At 55.0% G+C, this 19,900-nt stretch overlaps 1 long non-coding RNA gene across 1 annotated transcript; it reads left to right on the top strand.

The window, feature by feature from the left end:
• Positions 1 to 3,432: 3,432 nt before the first annotated feature.
• On the top strand, positions 3,433 to 9,994 carry LOC129144849 (uncharacterized). The gene is made up of 3 exons (XR_008549572.1): positions 3,433 to 6,085; positions 6,455 to 7,525; positions 8,944 to 9,994. It is a non-coding gene; the product is annotated as an uncharacterized LOC129144849 (long non-coding RNA).
• Positions 9,995 to 19,900: the final 9,906 nt, after the last annotated feature.

The following is a 19,900-nucleotide window of genomic DNA, read 5'->3' as shown; positions in this document are numbered from 1 at the left end:
CTGTGGTGCTGGTGGGGAGCAGCCTCCAGCTGCTGAGTCACTGGGTCTGGCGAGAACCTATAAAAACCTCCAGGTGACCCTGGCTGAGCAGAGAAAGAGAAACCTGCCAGTTCCCCATTTTTCCTCCCAAAGCCTCCAGCCCACCCAGGGCAGACACCCTGGCGCTGCGTGAGAAGTGGTGGAGTGGGAGGGACGGCTGTGTTTCCGCTTCACGCTCGGGCTGGAAGGACTGTCTGGCCAAAAAGAGCAATTTTTTAAGAGGGTTTCTCAGGGCAGGGGCAGGGAGAGACAGACCCAGGAGAATTGTGGGGCCGTCTCTGTGAGGGGATGAGGGGAGGTCAAGGATGATCCTATGGCCACCACCACCACCTCAATCCATATCCCCAGTGTCCCCAAGAGCTGCAGCACCCATTGCCCACCCCCCAAATGCTCATGTCAGCCCAGGACATTGGGCAGCTGTGGACCCGCCGGAGAGGCCGGACACCTTCCCTGGGGCTGTGCAGCCGGGACCAGGTCAGCAAACTCTGCAAGGACAGCACGGTGGAAAGTTCAGTTAGGGCAGGTTAAAGGGAGTTTGTGTCCTTCTTGAAAAGAGAAGAATACTCACCCCTTCATTTTCTTGGGTTTCCCTACAAATGTCACTCATCTGTCAGTCATCACGACCCTCCACAGCCGCTTGGGGACCAGGACCTGCCCCTCCATCCCTCCCCTCCTTACCTCCCCTCTGGTAACCACCATATTTTTCAGTTTTTGAGTTATTTTTGGTGTGTTTTACCAGTTTGTTTGCTTATTTATATTCCACAAATAAGTGAAACTCCCCAGTAATTGTCTTTCACTTTCTGACTTATTTCACTCAGCAGAATCAGCTAAAGTCCCATCTATGTTGTCCCCAAGGACACCACTTCATAGTTGTCATGGCCGAGCAGCAACCCCTTGATTTTGCATTCCGCGGTTCCTTTATCCAACTTCTGTCGAAGAGCGCCTGTTGGTCGGTCTTGTGTGTTAGGAACTGCAGACCTGGGCTGAGGCAGAGCGGGAAGCAGCAGAGCACAAGGCAAGTGGCCCTGACACAAAAGCCCCAGGGCCCAGTGGCCTGAAGCCTGCAGACCAGCCCCAATGTCCAGCCGCGTCGCCCTCCAGGACTAGCACCAGGCCCTGCTAAAGTCAGCACTGGCCGTGGCTCCCCCGAGTCCACCACCAGCAAGGCCTCATCACCTCAGCAGAGGCCGGGGTTTGTTTTTGAGATGATTAAGGATCATAAAATGGAAGAGTCTGGTTGGCATTTGACCAGCTCTAGTCAGACAGCTGAAATTGTAAAATGGAAGCATCAGGCTTGAAAGGCCAGGAATGTAATTGAGGCTCCAGACATCTAGAGACCCAGACTCATGGAGTCCTTCTCTTGGCAAGACGTTGGCAAACAGTTATTGGGAAGATGTGTGCAGACATCCTGGAAAGAGCTTCCAGACTGTAGACCTCCCAGAACCTCTTTGCCTCTAATTTCTACATCCAACTGCAGTGTAACCACTGCTCCTGCCCCTGCCTGTTTCTTTTCATATAGAAAAAAATGAAATGTTGGCAAGGGCAAGGTGAAATATGTAGTCTCATTCATTCCTGAGAAAGATTGAATTAGTATCTCTTCTGCAGAGAACTGTGAATTTAGCATATTTATACTGCTTGATACATCTTTCTATTTGGGGGACATGGCCTAAGGAAATGCTTGGAAATACAGATAAAAATCTTTTTGTATAAAAACGTTCACCAGCATTTTCTTTACAGTAGCAAATAATTGAAAATTAAAATGAAAAGCCTAGGAACTGGTTAAATAAATTACAGTATATACACAAATGAAATGTAGCAATTGATACCAAGATTCTTAAGTTTTTAATGATGTGAACAATACTCATGGTACGATGTTAAATGAAGGTACAATATAAAATTCTAGAGATAATATAGTATCACAAAAGAAGGAAAAAATCAATGAAATATGATGTTGTTAACCCTTGTGTGTGTGTAGAATAAAATGGAAAAATGCATCAAGCAGAATATTATACAGCAGTGAAAATAATTAGGTTCTAGCTATATCCAATGATGTGGGCCAATCTTCCTTTCATATTGTTTAGTGAAAGAATCAAGATATAAAATAAACATAATATGACTTGATTTAAATTCTAAATACCAGACAAAATTAAAATCATGTTTTAATTATGCATACATAGATGATATATTAAAATGAAGAGCAAAGCAAATAATTTTAATGAAAGTCATATTGGTGCTTCCTTATGGAGGAAGATTATGATATGATGTGATTTGCTATTTCTCGACCTGGCTAATGGGAGTTCATTTTATAATTCTCAAACTCTACATTGGTACCATCTACCCTTATACAGATGCTATATTTCACAATTTAAAAAGTTGGGAAATACTGGGAATAAAATAAGCTAGCTCATAAAAGTAACTTCTGATGGAAGAATCACAGTTGAATATTGTTCATTATGCTTTTTATTACTTTTCAAATTTTCTATAATGCACACACGCCCTTTTAGGGCCAGACCCGGTCAGCTAAAGCTGCTGGAAATCACGGCGAGCGCCCCGCCCGCCCGGGGCCACGACAAGCCGCCGGCGACGGGTCTACGCGTCCGGAGAGCCCGCGGGGGTCCGGGCGGCAGCGTGGGCTTCGGGGCGCCCCCAGGGTCCCCAGAGCAGCGGCACCTGGAAGCTCAGTGTCCCGGCGACCTCGCTTTTTAGTGCGGGGTTTGGGTGTCCGGGCTGAGCTCACGCGCCCTGAAGTTTCACATCCAAACAGGCGCGTCCCGCCCTTCCCGCCCTTCCCGCCCGGCGCGTCGTGGGCACAGGCCCCGCGGCGGCCACGGCGGCCCCGCCCCGCTCCAGCGCGAGGGCCCAGCCCGGCCGAGGGGCGTGGCCACGGGAACGTCTCTGCACTCGCCCCGCCCACCGCACCTGCGCGCGCCTGCGCCCCTCTGCCGCGCATGCGCCCGCCGCCCCGCGCTCGCGCCGCGCCAGGTTCGCGGGACTTGAGGTGAAGTCGCGGCGAGGACCGGCCCAGCGCCCGGCGGGGAGGCGCCCTGTGCGCCCCGGCCCGGGGCCTCGTGGCGGGGGCGGGCGAGCTGGACGGGGCGGGTGAGGCCAGGCCGCGGGATGTGGCAGGGGCCGCCGGGCCGGCGGGGAAGGGCTGGACGCGGGGCTCCGGGGCTCATGTCGGGCCCGGAGGAGCGCACGGTCGGGTCGGCCCTGAGCCCGGGCTCGCTGCCGGCTCCTGGGGGCCCTGAGGGCGCACCCGGGTCGGGCTCCCCACTGTTCCGCGGGTTTAGGGTGGAGTTCGGGGCGCACATTGTAGACTTTCCGGGCTGAGCCCCCTCCCGCCCCAGGCCCAGCAGCGGGAGGGCAGCGCGGGTGCCCGTGGGCGCGCGGGGCGGGGCTGGGGTGTCCCCCTCTCCGCCCCGGAGGGGAAGGCCCACTTCACCCCACTGTGGCCCGGCTGTACATGGTTGTGTGCAAATTGGAGCTTCAGCACCTGTTTCCAGTTCTTCGGGGCGTCGGTCCGGAGTGGGGTCGCCCAAGCAGCGGCCGGCGCCGTCTGCAACTCGCTGGGAAAGACGCAGCCTTGTCCCTTCCAGGCGAGCTTCGCGTGTTGGTGATTTAAAGTGTTCTCCCTCATTCCCGTCGTAGCGTGAAGCGGGGGTGGGTTTAGTTTTCTTTTTTTTTTTTATTAAGATTTATTTATGCATACAAGCGCTGGGGTACAGGCCAGAAGTATGGGGGGGGCGGTGAGAGGACTCACCAGAGACAGAGTGGGGAGCGGAAAAGGCAGATGTACGGAAATCCACTGCTGAGGGGAGCAGCGGGGAGACAGGAGAGGTCTGCTGCGCCCTGTGGGTAGCTCCCTGGCCGGGGATGGAACTCGTGCTGCAGGGGCTGCGGACAGCTTCCTAGTGCTGTGACTTAGCCCCTGCGCCGCCAGGGAGGCCCTGGGTTTAGTTTTGTGTTTCTGTGGCAACTGGCGATGCTGACAGGCTCTTCGGGTGCGGTGGGGGCGTTGGTCCGCGTCCTCTGGAGGAGACTATTCCAGTCCTCAGGTCACTTTTCAAATTGGTTTGTCTTTTTGTTAGTCGCCAAAGACCTTGTGTGTCCTGACCCCCAGACTCTTATCTCTGCACACTGAGGCATCTGGGCTTATTCTTGGCTGAAACCATCTTTTGAGTAATCCCTGCGCAGACTGCGCTGATGCACTGACAGGTTTTCTGCACCAGTGGCAGCCCTGGGAGAAACCCAGGATGTTGCCACAAATTTAATGGAAAATTAAGTTTTTCAGCTGTAGAATGTTAGTAACTGCCACGTATGTTTAAGCTCAAATGTGCAGATTTGCCGAGTAAGCAGCATGTCATCTTTGAACGCTTTGGAAAATGTTTGCTACAAAATAAGTAGGTCAGAATATTTATGGCAAGGGATAGTATGTTTTTGGATTATATGCCTAGACGCTAGAATGTGGAGGTTTATCTGTTCAGTTGACTAACATGAAAACACTGACAGTGGGAACTGGCTCCCATTCCTTGAAAGACTTATTAGGTCACGCACCACAGATCAAAATGAACTGAAATTAACAAAGTAATAGTAACTGGGTATGGGGGAAGGGCCTTATCCGTAGGCTGACCCCAAGTGCTGTTCAGGGGTCCATGTCTTTGGGGAATGTCTCTCCTCCCTCTGTTGGGATGTTTGGCCTGCAGAGTCCTGTCTCCTGTAATCTCCCCCCCCATCCCCCCAATGGGGGAGCCCCTGAGGGCAAGCAGGCTCACCTTTATCATAAGCCTCCCTTTAACACCTGCTCCCGAGGCCACATGGTACTCTATTCTGTGTGCCCCCAGGGGTGGCCAGAGCAGGAGCCTCGAAGGTGGTCTCAGGCCTGGAGGACCCTGCTGGTATCTGCACCTTCACACAAGGCCTGCCCGCCCACCCCATCTTTCAAGGCCCTCCCTGCACACTTCACCCCTGATCTGCTCCTCCCCCTCCTCCCCGCTCCCCTCACTGCACCCCCAAGGCCCTCCCTGTTCTGTCCCCAGTGTCACAAACTGAAAGAGCATCTGATTCACGGGCCCCACTTCCAAGTGGGGACCTGCCTATCTTTGGACATCTTGGCTGGCATGGCACCACTCTCCGACAGTGCAGACAGCTCGCTGACTTTATGACATTGGGGGCCTGGGGGCCTTGGCGTAGATGATGGTGGGTACCTGAGGCTGCTGATACCCAAAACTCAGCCCTGACCCCAAGCACAGCATCGCCTTCCTCTCTGGGGGCTCTGCCCTGTACCCCCCGCAGCTGTGTCAACCACTGTTTCCTGTCCTCCCCTTTCTTCTGGTGAAGTCCCAGTAGCTCTGTGAGTGCTCCCTCGAGTCCAGAGCTGCCCCATCTCTGATTCCAGATCCTGCCCGGGCGGGAGCCCCTCACCAATCTGTTACAGGGCAGGGAGAGGGGCACCCCAGACCCCGCAAACCTGCCCGCTCTAAATAGATTCTGTCATCCGCCACATTAGCATAAAACATATGAGACTTTAATGGGAAGGAACTTTAATACAATTGGAAAACAATACAGGAAAGACAAAGGATATAGTTTTTAAATCAAGTACCCAAAGTTACCCGTCCCCTCGTGGGTAAAAGTCCACCCAAGCAGGAGTGGCCCACCGGGAGCTGAGACCTTTGTGCAGGGGAGCGGCTCTCTCTGGCAGAAGCTGCACAGCGGCTGGGTGGTGAGTCTGAGAACCTGTGGGACCGGGTCACGCTGGGTAAGAGTGGGAAGGGGAACTGGGCCTGTGGGATTCCTGGGGTGCAGCGTCAGCTTACTGGGAAGGGACACGGAGTGCTCCCCAAAGCAGGATGGCGGGAGGTCTGTACAATTGTGGTCTTTATAAAAACCTTTATAAAAACCTAGGAGAAATACCCTGTGCCTTCAGCTGGAGCCATTTCCCTTTTTCCTGAAAACGCTCATATAATCGATCCCGTGACATGTTTTCTGTTTCAGGCTAATGAACAGCGCCCCTGATGTTGACAAAGCTCAGGGTGACCAGGAAGCTCAGGTAAGTGACACTCAGATGCCAGAGCTTTGTTTCTGACGCATAAATGAAAAGCGAATCTGTGTTAATAAAAACCATGATCAGTGTTGTCATCGCCTCTGAAGATAATCTCATTCGTGGCTCCACCACACAAGTATCTTCTCATTTTGAGAGAAATACTTTATCCCAAATTGCAATGAAATAAAATAAATTGCATACAGGTAGTGAGTCCCCCCTGACGTGTTACTTTTCCCTATTGTGGAACATCATAAAACAGAGCATCAAAAAACCACTTCGGTATTATTTTTCTAAAAGGACACACTAGAGGTGTTTGGGGGAGATGAAAGGCTGTCCGGGTGATAAAGCATGTTGATCACGTTGTTATGACGCCAGGTGTTGCCCCGGATTCCTTCACTGGCCTTGAGGAGGGCGTTCCTGCCACACGCCACGGGGACCAGACAGCTGTCCCTTGAGTGGCACTGACGTCCCTGTACAGCACTGGCATGGTGTGCACAGGAGGCAAATGTAAGATTTAAATCGGAACGTGAAACAGGCAATAAAGGTGGAGCCGGGTCACAGCCCAGGCCCTGGTCACGTGACAATGACGCCCACAGCCTAGGTGGCACCCGCCACTGCGCGCCAGGCCAGGCTCGCTCGTCTGGGGCTGTCCTCGCTGAGGCTGGGCCCGCCGGCTCACTTGCTGGCAGGAGCAACGGCGCATCGCCTCTGCCTGGGCTGGGCTGGCCCCAGGTCTTCATCCTGCCCGTGTGTGCCTCACTGGCACGCTCTCTCCTCAAGCCCCCATCTGCCTGACTGACTCTCTCAAGGGTGAGTCTCAGCTACTTCCAGGTGGCCCTGCCCGACCTCCCCGGGTGTGTGTCAGGGACCCCTTCCAGGGAAGACTGAGGCATCTCAAGCTTCTCCGCCACAGCCCTTGCAGGCGCTGATGACATTTTGTAAATTCAAATGGAAATGGAGGCAAACATATTCCATGTCCTCTCGAAAAACAGTTAACCTAAAAATTCTGAGGTCCAGGTGGAAGCCTCACATGTCCCCACAGTCTCAGTGGAAATATTTGTGATGATACAAATTTTATTTGGTTTGTACCCAGTTTGGTTTCAAAATTGCTGAAATGTGTTGAGCCTGAGACTCTTAACATTTATTGTAATTGCTCGGTTGAAATTCACCATGTGAGAAAAGGGGGCATTGAGGGGAGGGCAGACACTGCGAAGGTGTCTGCGGTGTGTGAGGCACATTCTTCCCTTGACAGCTTACAAATTCATTTGGAGTGAAATATTTTGAGGGGGAAAAAAAACCCTTTTTTAAATGGGGGTTTAAATATTGTTGGCCTTTGTATGGTTCCCAGAGGGGACTTTCTTTCTCTCTTCTTGGTGCTCCTGACCTTGCGTGGTTTGCAAGCTTGCCCTGCAGTAAGGCCACTGTGGAGCTGCCGCACAAGTGCATGTGAGTGTGTTAATGCCACAGTCTTCCCTACTGCTGGTGGGGTCTCTGCTGAATGAACCATGGTTTGAGCTCTAGGTGAGACAGAAAGTGAAAGCCACAGTTGAACAATCAACTGTGATCTTGTTTGCCAGGACACTGGATTTATACTGACCTGTGACAGCTTGAGCTGGACACGGGAATTTCATTCTATTCTGTTCTATTCTTTTTTTTTTTTAAGATTTATTTAGGACCCTCCCTGGTGGTGCAGTGGGTTAAGACACAACCTGTAAAGCTGTCTGCAGCCGTGCAACACGAGTTTGATCCCCAACAAGGGACCTTCCCACATGGTGCAGCAGACTTCTCCTGACTCGCCACTGCTCCCCTCAGCAGTGTATTTCAGTAGATCTGCCTGTTCTGTTCCCCACTCTGTTTCTGGTGAGTCCTCTCACCCCTCCCCCTACCCCCAGCATCTCTGGCCTGTACCACAGTTCTTGTATGCATAAATAGATCTTTAAAAAATATGTTTATTTATGCATACAAGAACTGGGGTGAGCTGCCCCACATGGCGCAGCAGACCTTTCCTGACTTGCCTACTGCTCCCCTCAGCAGTGTATTTCATTAGATCTGCCTGTTCTGTTAGCCACTCTCTCTGGTGAGTCCTCTCACCCCCCACATCTCTGGCCTATACCCCAGTTCTTGTATGCATAAATAAATCTTTAAAAAAATATTTATGCATACAAGAACTGGGGTATAGGCCAGAGATGGGGGGTGAGAGGATTCACCAGACAGGGTGGGGGGCAGAACAGGCAGACTGAAACACACTGCTGAGGGGAACAGTGGGGAGACAGGAGAGGTCTGCTCTGCCATGTGGGGTAGATCCCTGGCCAGGAATCAAACTTGTGCTGCAGTGACTGGTGGTAGCTTTATAGTACAGCATCTTAATCCCTTGCGCCCCCAGGGAGGCCCCTCTGTTCTTTTTTTTTTCTTTTTGTAAAGGCAATGAACTAGTCACAGGGAGGAGCTTTCAGCTATGTAAAATTTTGTTTTATGAAGTATCATGGCTCCATTCATTATTTTGTCCTGCTCCTCCCGTAGGTGTAGACAACTTTCAGGACTCTTTTATTTGGAAGCTGGAAGGGACCAGACTTTGAAGTTGTGTCTTCTGTCTTGTTTTAATTAAAGCTATATATAGCTGTGGATTAAACAGAATAAATTTATAAATTTAAAAAAGAAGAAGAGGGCAAAACATGTTTATTTGGGTTTAAAAGCTAGCCTGAGCACAGGTTCAGGCTAGAAACCCAAACCCTCTCACTAAAAAAAAAAAAAATGAGGTGACCTTGACATTAACTCCCAATGCTGCTGCTCTGCCCTCGCCTGCTTGACTAGCAGGAGGCCATGTTTCATCCTATAATGTTTCTCTGTTTTGTTCTTTTTTAAAGATCTATTTATTTTTATACAAGAAGCAGGGTACAGGCCAGATGCACAGGAGGGTGAGAGGATTCACTGGAGACAGAGCGGGGAACAGAACAGGCAAACTGAAGAAATACACTGCTGAGAGGAGCAGCAGGCGAGACAGGGAAGGTCTGCTGTGCCATGTGAGAATCTCGCCTGCCAGCTGGGATCGAACCTGCGCTGCAGAGGCTACAAACAGCTTCACAGTATGGTGCTCAACCACCTGTGCCACCACGGAGGTCCTAAGATGTTTTTCTGTAACCACATGGAATTCTTAAGACTTTTTAAAAATTACTCTTCCCCTGCCAAGGAGCAAGGAGGTAATTTTACCAGTGGAGTTTTCATCAACTTCTGTTACAGGTCCTGATAATGATAGGGAGTTGTGTATATTGTAGAAAATGTGAAGAGTAGAATAAAATAGGATGAACAGTATCAACAAGTACTCTTATGACTTAGCACATTTCCTTCCTAGATTTTTCCCCAATATTTGCAATTGTGAAATAGAATGCCTGTGTAGAAGGTAGGTAGTAGCTTGAGAATTATAAAATGAGCTTCCATTAAATAGGTCAAGAAATGTAAAATCACATCATAGCATGATCTTCCTCCATAAGGAAGCCTCTATATGGCTGTCACTAAATTTTTTTCTTTGCTCTTCACTACATATTCTAGGTATGTATCACTGCATGTATCATTAAAATGTGGTTTTAATTTTGTCATTTAATATTTAAATAAATTAAATCATGTTCTGTTTCTGTCTTGAATGTCACTTAACAGTATGAAGGCAAGACTAGTCCACAATTTGGATGCAGCTTGAGACTTTTCACTGCTGTATAATACTCCACTCGATGTACAGTTGTTGTTTACATTGTGTTCTCATGCATAAGGGTTAAGGAGAGTATGCTTACATCATCGCTAGAATTTTATATTTTACTTCATCATTTAACATTGCAATATAAGTACTTTCCACATCATTAAAAACTAGTGTTACTGTATCTGTCTACTTTTTACATTTAATTTTGTATATATTGGGGGTTTTCATTTAGATAGTTTCAAATAATTTTACTGTAAATAAAGTGTTGGTGAACATTTTTACACAAAAAAATTTTATCTGAATTTGAAAACATTTCCTTAGGTCATTTCCAGAAATAAAATTATTATTTCCATTGAAAATGTAAATATTTTAAATTCAAAGTTCCCTGCACAGGGGTTGTGAACTTATTTCTCAAGAATAGTGAGGACAGATTTCCTAGCCTCACTAACAGTCTATTCAGTCTTCCTCTTGAAGGTTCTGGACACAAATTCCCCCCACGCCCTGCTGCTCCTGCCTCTCCCCCGGGCCGCCCCTTCCCCGTGGGCTGTCATGGCTGTTCCCACTTGACGCTGCCCCCACAGGCCCCCTCCTGGTACCCGAGCTTGGCCACCTGGGCTTTTCTATCCTCCCCTTTGGCCACTTGGCAGGGATTTGCTGTCTCGCTACTGATGGCCACCAGGCGGCGCCGTCCCCCGTTGTTTTCCACATGGTCCTCACTGCCCTTTCTATTCCCTGAAACACTTACTGCATCTTAATTCACAGTCCAGCCCATACATTATTCCGAGCTTGGCCCTTTCATCTCGTTCCTCTTGCCGTTTCCACCTTACTCTCCACCTTTCTCACCCCTCCTGGCGCTTTACCTTACTCATCCCACTGCCATCATCATTCTGCGTTTTCCACCCACATTATCCCTCCAGGCCACAAGGCGGCGACACCAACTCCACCCGCGCCTTCGTTACACCGCCAGGAGCCGGTCTGCGCGGCCACTTCCGGTCCGGCTGGCATTTGGGCCGTGATTTTCCCACGATACCACCCCGGTCCACAAGGGGGCGACAATCGCTCTTCGCGCCGCTTTATTTCGACCCCAAGGAGCCACTCTCGGCGCAGCCAGCTCCCGGAGGCTGCCGTTTGTGGCCACGATTTTCCCACGATACCACCCCGGTCCACAAGGCGGAGACACTCGCTCATCTCGCCGCTTTATTTCGCCCCCCCCGCAGTAGCCGCTGTTGGCGCGGCCACTTCTGGTCCAGCTGCCGTGTTGGGCCGCGATTTTCCCACGATACCACCCCGGTCCACAAGGCGGAGACACTTGCTTTCTCGCCGCTTTATTTTGCCCCCCCCCCCCAGCCGCTCTTTGCACAGCCACTTCCGGTCCCACTTGCGTTTCCGGACGCGATTTTCCCACGATACCACCCCGGTCCACAAGGCGGAGACACTCGCTCATCTCGCAGCTTTATTTCGCCCCACAGGAGCCGCTCTTGGCGCGGCCGCTTCTGGTCCGGCTGCCTTGTAGGGCAGCGATTTTCCCACGATACCACCCTGGTCCACAAGGCGGCGACACCTGCTCATCTCGCCGCTTTATTTCGTCCCCCCCAGTAGCCGCTGTTGGCACAGCCACTTCTGGTGCAGCTGCCATGTCGGGCAGCGATTTTCCCACGATACCACCCCAGTCCACAAGGCGGAGACACTTGCTTTCTTACCACTTTGTTTTGACCCCCCCATGAGCCGCTCTTTGCGCAGCCACTTCCGGTCCCACTTGAATTTCGGGAAGAGATTTTCCCACGATACCACCCCGGTCCACAAGGCGGAGACACTCGCTCATCTCGCCTCTTTATTTCGCCCCACAGGAGCCGCTCTTGGCGCGGCCTTTGACGTTCGGCCTGGAGCATCCTGGGAGTCTCAGAATGATGACGTCACTGCCAAGGGCGCACTTAAAGGGCCCATACAGCAAAAGGCTGATAAAGGACTTGTGGGAGGACTGAAAGCGCCGCCCGCCGTGCGGGACAATGGCCGGAGCCGAGACTAGTCAGGCCCGCGCGCCGCGACGCAGGGGGAGGGCGGGAGGCTTGACCAGCAAAGCGAGACAGAACAAATGATGGCAGGAGAGGAAATCTGTCCTCATGATTCCTGAGAAATAAGTTCACAACCCCTCCGCAGGGAACTTTGAATTTAAGATACTTATATTTTATTTTTTTTTAAAGATTTATTTATTTACATAACAGCCGGGGTACAGGCCAGAGGTGCGGGAGGGCGAGGGGATTCACCAGCGACAGAGCGGGGAGCAGAACAGGCAGACGAAACACACTGCTGAGGGGCGCAGCGGGGAGCCGGGAGGGGTCTGCTCGCCATGTGGGTTGCTCGGAGGCCGCGGGGATCCAACCGGCGCTGACAGAGGCTGCGGACAGCTTCACCGCGCTGCGCTCGACCCGCTGCGCCCAACCCGCTGCGCCACCAGGGAGGCCCTAAAACACTTATATTTTCAATGGAAATAGTAACTTTATTTTTGGGATAGACCTAAGGAAATGTTCTCAAATTCAGATAAAAAATCATTATGTGCAAAAATGTTCATTAACATTTTATTTACAGTAAAATGATTTGAAACTAAATAAAAACCGCCAATATATACAAAATTAAATACAAAACTAGATACAGTAACACTAAATAGTTTTTAATGATGTGGGAAGTCCTTATATTAATGTTAAATGTTGAAACTGGAAAATTCTAGCACTGATGTCATTCCACCACAGAAGGAAAATATTAATGAAACGTCCTCTCCTAACCCCTTATGTGTGAGTAGAACACAATGTAAACAACTGCATCGAGTGGCCTGTTATACAGCAGTGAGAATAAACAGTCTCGCTGCATCCAAAATGTGGACTACTCTTGCCTTCATACTGTTGAGTGACATCCAAGACAGAAATGTGAGTAATTTAAATATTAAACACCTAACAATTAAAATCATATTTTAATGATCCATGCAGTGATACATACCTAGAATATGTGGTGAAGAGCAAAGAAAAAAATTAGTGACAGCTATACAGAGGCTTCCTTATGGATGAAGATCATATGATGTGACTATATTCCTTGACCTATTTAATGGAAGCTCATTTTATAATTCTCAAGCTATTACCTACCTTCTACACAGGCATTCTGTTTCACAATTGAAAATATTGGGGAAAAACTAGGAAGGAAACATGCTAAGTCATAAGAGTACTTTTTGATACTGTTCATCCTATTTTATTCTACTCTTCACATTTTCTATAATATACTCAACTCCCTATCATTATCAGGACCAGTAACAGAAGCTGATGAAAACTCCATTGGTAAAATTATACCTCCTTGCTCCTTGGCAGGGGAAGAGTAATTTTTAAAAAGTCTTAAGAATTCCATGTGGTTACAGAAAAACATTTTAGGATGAAACATGGCCTCCTGCTATTCATGCAGGCAAGGGCAGAGCAGCAAAATTGAAAGTTATGTCAAGGTCACCTCATTTTTTTTTAGTGAGGGGGTTTGTATTTCTAGCCTGAACCTGTGCTCCGCTTAGCTTTGAAACCCAAATAAACAATTTTTGCCCCTTTTCTTCATTTTTAAATTTATAGATTTATTCTGTTTAATCCACAGCTGTATATAGCTTTAATTAAAAATAAAACAGTGAAAACAAGACAATGCTTCAATGTCTGGCCCCTTCCAGCTTCCAAATACAAGAGTCCTAAAAGTTGTCTACACCTATGGGAGGAGCAGGACAAAATAAAGAATGGGGCCCAGGATATTTCATAAAACAAAATTTTGTGTAACTGAAAGCTCCTCCCTGTGACTAGTTCCTTGCCTTTACAAAAAGAAAAAGAAGAATAGAATAGAATGGAATTCCCTGTCCAGCTCAAGGTGCCACAGGTCAGTATAAATCCAGTGTCCTGGCAAAGATCATAGTTGATAGTTCAACTGTGGCTTTCACTTTCTATCTCACCTAGAGCTCAAACCCTGGTTCATTCGGTGGAGATGCCACAGGCAGTAGGAAAGACAGGGGTATTAAAACACGTGACCTTTTGTGGTAGCTCCACAGTGGCCTTATTATAAAAACGTGTTCTCTATAACATGATAAACAAACAGGCTTTATCTCCAGAATATTCTTTCTTCATCTTCCCAAACACATCTAATGTGTCTTTTTAGAAAAATAACACCAAGGTGGGTTTTTTTTTAATGCTCTGTTTTATGAATGTTCCACAATAGGGAAAAGTAACATGTCCAGGTGGGACTCACTACCTGTATGCAATTTATTTTATTTCATTGCAGTTTGGGATAAAGTATTTCTCTCAAAATGAGAAGATACTTGTGTGGTGGAGCCACGAATGAGATTATCTTCAGAGGCGATGACAACAAAATGTGTCAAGGGATCGATTATATGAGCGTTTTCAGGCAAAAGAGAAATGCCTCCAGCTGAAGGCACAGGGTATTTCTCCTAAGAAAAGGTTTTTATAAAGACCACAATTGTACAGACCTCCCACCATCCTGCTTTGGGAGGCACTCCGTGTCCCTTCCCAGTAAGCTGACGCTGCACCCCAGGAATCCCACAGGCCCAGTTCCCCTTCCCACTGTTACCCAGCGTGACCCCGTCCCGCGGGTTGTCAGACTCACCGCCCCGCTTCTGTGCAGCTTCTACCAAAGGGAGCCCCTCTCCTGCGTGAAGGTCTCGGCTCCTGGCGAGGGGCTCCTGCCTGGGCAGTATCTGGAATCAGAGATGGGACAGCTCTGGACTCGGGGAGCACTCACAGAGCTACTGGGACTTCACCAGAAGAAAGTGGGGGCAGGAAACAGTGGTTGACACACCTGGGGAGGGGGGTACAGGGCAGAGCCCCCAGAGAGGAGGTGACGCTGTGCTTGGGGTCAGGGCTGAGTTTTGGGTACCAGCAGCCTCAGGTACCCACCATTATCTCCGCCAAGGCCCCCAGACCCCCAGAGTCATAAAGTCAGTGAGTTGTCTGCACTGTCCGGAGAGGAGCCGCTCTAGCAGAATCTTCCAAAGATAGGAGGGTCCCCACTTGGAAGTGAGGTGTGCAAATCAGCTGCTCTTTCAGTTTCATGACATTGGGGACAGGTAAAGAAAAGAGCAGGTGAGAGGGAGGACATTGGGGGTGCCTGAGGGGAGCGGGGAGGAGGGAGGAGGAGTAGAGCAGGGGTGAAGTGTGCAGGGAGGGCCTTCAAAGATGGGGCCAGGGGGGCCTTGTGTGAAGGCGCAGAGGCCAGCGGGTCCTCCAGGCCTGCGACCGCTTTCGCGGTTCCGCTCCACCCCCACCCCCCCCACACACCCTCTCCCTGGCGCGCAGAACCTGTGGCCTCCGGAGCGGCTATTTCTCCAGCCCTTTCTTTGGAGGCTTAAGGTAAAGGCGAGCCCGCTGCCCTCAGAGGCTCCCCGACAAGGGGGGATGACAGGAGACAGGACTCTGCAGGCCAAACACCCGACAGAGGGAGAAGGGGAGACGCTCCCCAAAGACATGCATTCCTGAGCAGCACTTGGGGTCAGCGGCCGAGGAGGCGCCGCCTGATACCCTGATACTCTCGGCGACACCTGCTCTCCCGCCTCGGGTCACACTGGGGTGAAGTAGGGACACCCCCCCCCCCAGCTGCGCACACCCGGGCACCCGCTCTGCCCTCCCGCTGCTGGGCCTGGGGGAGTGAAAACAGCCCGCGGGACAGAGGGGAGCCCGACCCGGGTGCGCCCTCAGGGCCCCCAGGAGCCGGCAGCGAGCCCGCGGCTCAGGGCCGACCCGACCGTGCGCTCCTCCGGGCCCGACATGAGCCCCAGAGCCCCGCGTCCAGCCCTTCCCCGCCGGCCCGGCGGCCCCTGCGCACAGCCCGCGGCCTGGCCTCACCCGCCCCGTCCGGCTCGCCCGCCCCCGCCGCGAGGCCCCGGGCCGGAGAATTCATGGCCGCTGAGAAGGAAGAAACAGCCGCGCCCGCTCCGCTCTCCTCGCCCCACATGGTGAGCGCGGCCGGGAAGCCGCCTCCGCTCCTGCCGCCCGGCCCGCCGCCCGCGGGCTCCCGCCGAGTCTCCCGGGTCCGTCGGGGTCCCGGGGGGCAACGCGCTTCTCAAGAGGGGAGAGGGACGCGCCGGGGGAGCGGCCCTGTCGGCCTGGGGGAGCCACCGGCGAGGGAAGAGGATGGGGAGAAGGGGGCGTGGTGGGTGGCTGGGGGGGGCGTGGTGGCCTGGGGAGCACACACCGCAGTCTCCCCGTCCCCTGCTCCCAGCCACACACCCGGCGCAGGGTCCTTCCGTGTGGGGGCCCACAGAGGCGGGGTTCAGGCGCTCACCGCCCACGCAAGAGCAGGAAGTGAGTCCAAGGGGTCACCTGCACCTGCCGGCCCCGGGTCCCTCGGGGCGGCCCTGCCTTCCCGCGTCTCCGCCTCTGCTTCAGCCTCCGCGCCCGGGAGCCCGCGGGAGAGACGCGGGGGGGGGGTCGGGGCGCGGAGCCGCAGTACCTGGGCCCCCCCGCGGCCTCTCGAGCTCCGGGCGCCCTGGGGACCGACCTCATCGGCAGGAGGCCGGGCTGGGCGGCTGCGGGCCAGCGGCTCGGCAATGGAAGTAGGAAGGAAAGCTTGGCGGGCGCCCCCCGCCGTGCCCCCGTCCTGTCCCGGCCGCTGCTGTCCTGTCCCCGCGCAGACGGAGCCGGGAGGCCGAGGCGGCGGAGCCCAGCGGCGCGGGGAAGGGTCCGGCCGAGCGGAGGCCGCGGAGGGGGCGGGCGCGGACGGGGAAGCCGCCGACTCGCTCCCACGCCGCCCTAAACGCGGCTGCTCCGACCGGGATCCCCGCGGCCGCCTCCGTTCCCGAAAACGCCGCCGGCGCCGCCTGGACCCAGCCCTCGGGCTCCGGACCCCGCGGCGCCGACGGCCTCCTGCGCTCTCCCCCGTGTCTGTCTCGGGGCGCCCTCGGCACACCCCGCTTCCCTTCCCGAGAGCTCGCGCGTGTCACCCGAGGCGCCCCGACGCCCACGCCCCGACGCCCCGACGCCGCGTCTCCATGACAGCCGCGGGCCCTGGCCCTGGGGAGCCCGCGGGCGGGTCGCCGGTCTCAGGGGATCGCGTCCCGTTCACGCCCACGGAGCCGCGTCCGGGGGAGCGAGTCCTGCCCAGCGCGGTCCTCGGCGTCCAGGGCCCCTGCGCCAGGGCGGGTCTCCGGGGAGGGGCTCCCCTGCCTTCCGGGCTCAGGGGGCCACGAGCCTCCCAGACCCCTCACCCGCCCCCGCCCCCCTGCTTTGGCCCGAGAAAGCTCGGCTGAGGGCGCGGCTGCTCCTTGTCCAATCCATATTCAGGTTTCCTTGTTCCACCCCCCCAAAAGTTTGAAAAACATGATTTATTTGAAAATAAGTTAAGCACAAGTGATCTACGGGTGTATAACTGGAGGAGGAGAGCCCAGACCCGGGAGGCCTCTCAGCTCAGCTCAGCTCAGCTCTGAGAAGGAATCAGGCACTGTTGGACTTTTTGCTTCTGGCCTGGCATCACCTGCACTGGCCCTGGCACACAGTAGGTCCTCAGAAAACATCCGGGGAAATGAGTAAGTGGGGGAAAGCCCTGGCCTGGCCCTGGTGCCCAGCAGGTCAGGAATTGTGGGGTCTGAATCTCCCCTGTACTCTGGATGTCACCTGGGCTTCAGCACACAGGGGGTCTTCAGGAAGAATGAGTCCTGGGGTGAACGAATAAACGGTGAGCATCCACAGCACTAGCCCTGGGGGCCCTCCAAGTCAGAAACCAAGCGTCCTGGTTCTTTCCTGTGCCCAGCCATTGGCACACAGTAGGTTCTCACGAAGCCCCCCCATCCCCCGCAGCTGAATGCAAGTTCACCCAGCATCCACCCTAGAGTCATCAAAGGTGAGAGACAAAGCACAGTTGTTTTCTCCTAGGGCCGCAGACACCATCTAGGTCTCAGCACACACTAGGTCCTTAGGAAATGCTGTGCTGGACTATTCAGCTGAACGCACCCAGGCCTGGAACTCAGGGTCATAACCACGCAGTCCAGCTCCTCCCTCTGGCCCCCATTTCCCCACCCCTGCCTCCTCACACAGTGGGTGCTCAGGAAATGCCAGTTGGGTGGTTGAATGAAATGACTCCAGTTTCCAGGGGCAGATTTCACTCAGGCTAAAGCCAGGCCTTCCCCGCAGGAAGTCCGCGCCCTCTGCCGATAAGTGAAGGGGCTTTTCTTCTCTCCGGATGCCCCTCACTTCGGCTTCCACATGAAGCTCCCCACCGGGGTGTTTTTCTCACATCGGCACCGGCGGGTCTGCGCCGGTCAACCCGACGGACAAACGCAAACACAGACGGGCACGTTGCGGCCCACAGTCGCCCTTTCTCCCCCTTCCAGCTTGTCACTGCCCTCGGTGACGTGGAACCCCCCGGGCCCTCCAGACACCAGGGCCGCGGGCTCCTGCGCGCTCCAACGCAGTATGGACCAGGCCTTGCGCGCGCGCGCCTTCCCTGACGCTCCTGAGCCAGCTGGGAGGGCCCCGAGGAGCCACCCCCGCCGCGGAGCCGCCCCAGGACCTTGCGCGCAGCTACGAGGTTCGGCGTCAGAGGAGGGTCCTGGCATTCCCCAGCCAAGACGAGCCGAGCTGACGCCGGCAGGAGCGGAGGGCGCAGAGGGCGCGGAGGGCGGCCCTGTCCCCAGAAGCGCTTGCGAAGGGGGCCGAGCAGGCGGAGTGACCCCCAGAGGAGGGCCCGAGGCTACCACCGGCAGCCGCTCGGCAGGAGGCCTGACCTCGGGGCGACGGACACCTGCTGCCCAATTCCGGCGACGGGGAAGTGACTCCCCGGTCGCCTCCGCCCCCGCTTCCCAGGGCTCGGGGCCATTGGATCGTCTCCCGCATCCCGCGTTCTTGCGTGGCTCATGCCGGTGCGCGCGCACCGACCCCACCACCTCGCTTCGGCCGCCCGATCTCGGCGTCTCCCGGGAGCGCGGCCGCCCGGACCCGCTAGAGCCGCGCGCGAGGCGGAGCCAGGCAGGCGGCGGGCCCCGTGGCGGCCGCGAGACGGCGCCTGCCGCCCGAACGCCCGCCCGCGAAGGGAGCGGATTTGGCTGCCGCACCCGGCGCTCGGTTCCGGGAGGCCGGAGTGCGCGGGCAGAACGAGCCGGTGGGACGGGCTGTGCGCGCGGCGTCAGACGCCGGGAGATTGTGAGCGCAGGCTTCTGGGGGAGGCGGTCAGCGCGCTCGCCGACACAGGTTGGGGCTGCGCGCTCCACCGGTCGACCAGCTCTCCGCGGGGTCCGCGCCTCCTCCCGCAGCCCACCGGGAACCACAGCCCGCCCGGGACCCCCAGCCCACCCAGGTCCACCAGCTCGCCAGGACGCGCTGCCCACCCAGGACCACGAGCCTGCCGGGAGCCTGGAACGCCCGGAACGCCCAGCCCGCCCGGTACCCCCACAGCCCACCCGGGACCACCAGCCCGCCCGGGGACCCCCGCAGCCCGCGGGACGCTGCCCAACGAGGAGCGCACATCTGCCGGGCCGGGTCTCCTGGAGGAGACAGCGGCTGCCCAGCGCCCACGTCCCGCTCTGGGGCGGGGGGAGGGAGGGCCATGGTGGTGCCCGGTGGGGTATGAACGACCAGGATCCAGCCCCGCTGCTGCCCCTGCCGTGCCCGAAGGCCGGAGGTGCCGCCGCTGGTCGCCCAAGTCGCGCGGTCCGGGTCAGGGTCGGTGTCCGCGAGCCTGAGGGACCTGGACATGGAGCCGGGCTAGCAGCCTCGGGTGAGGAGGCCGAGGGGCCGAGTCGCGAACTTGGAGCCGCGGGCGGGGCAGGGGAGGCTGAGCCGGGCCGAGAAGCTGGTGCGAGGGGCGCTGTCGCGGGGCCGAGCGCCGGGGCTGCGGGAGATCTCTCCGCGCCGTGGGCGCTGCTGGTCCGGTTCTCTGCCGCGGCCATCCCCGAGAGCGGCTCCAGCCAGATCCCACGTCCTGTGGCTCGGGGATCCGGCTCCAGGCTCGCGGCTCCGCCCCAGTCCCCCGGCTTCAACACGCGGCTCTGCACCGCGAGGGAACAGACGCGCACTCGGCGCAGCCGCGCCCTCCCAGTCCGGGTCCCGCTCCGGGGGCTTTGGGCGGCCTCCGCCGGACGCGGCGAGTTCGGGCCGCTTCTCCTCGGCCCCGAGACC

The sequence above is a fragment of the Talpa occidentalis genome, unplaced genomic scaffold, assembly GCF_014898055.3.
Source record: "Talpa occidentalis isolate TD23 unplaced genomic scaffold, MPIMG_talOcc4v2.1 talOcc4.11, whole genome shotgun sequence".
Lineage (NCBI taxonomy): Eukaryota > Metazoa > Chordata > Mammalia > Eulipotyphla > Talpidae > Talpa > Talpa occidentalis.
Note: the sequence above shows the minus strand (reverse complement) of the source record. Positions and strands in the feature narration are given on the sequence as shown.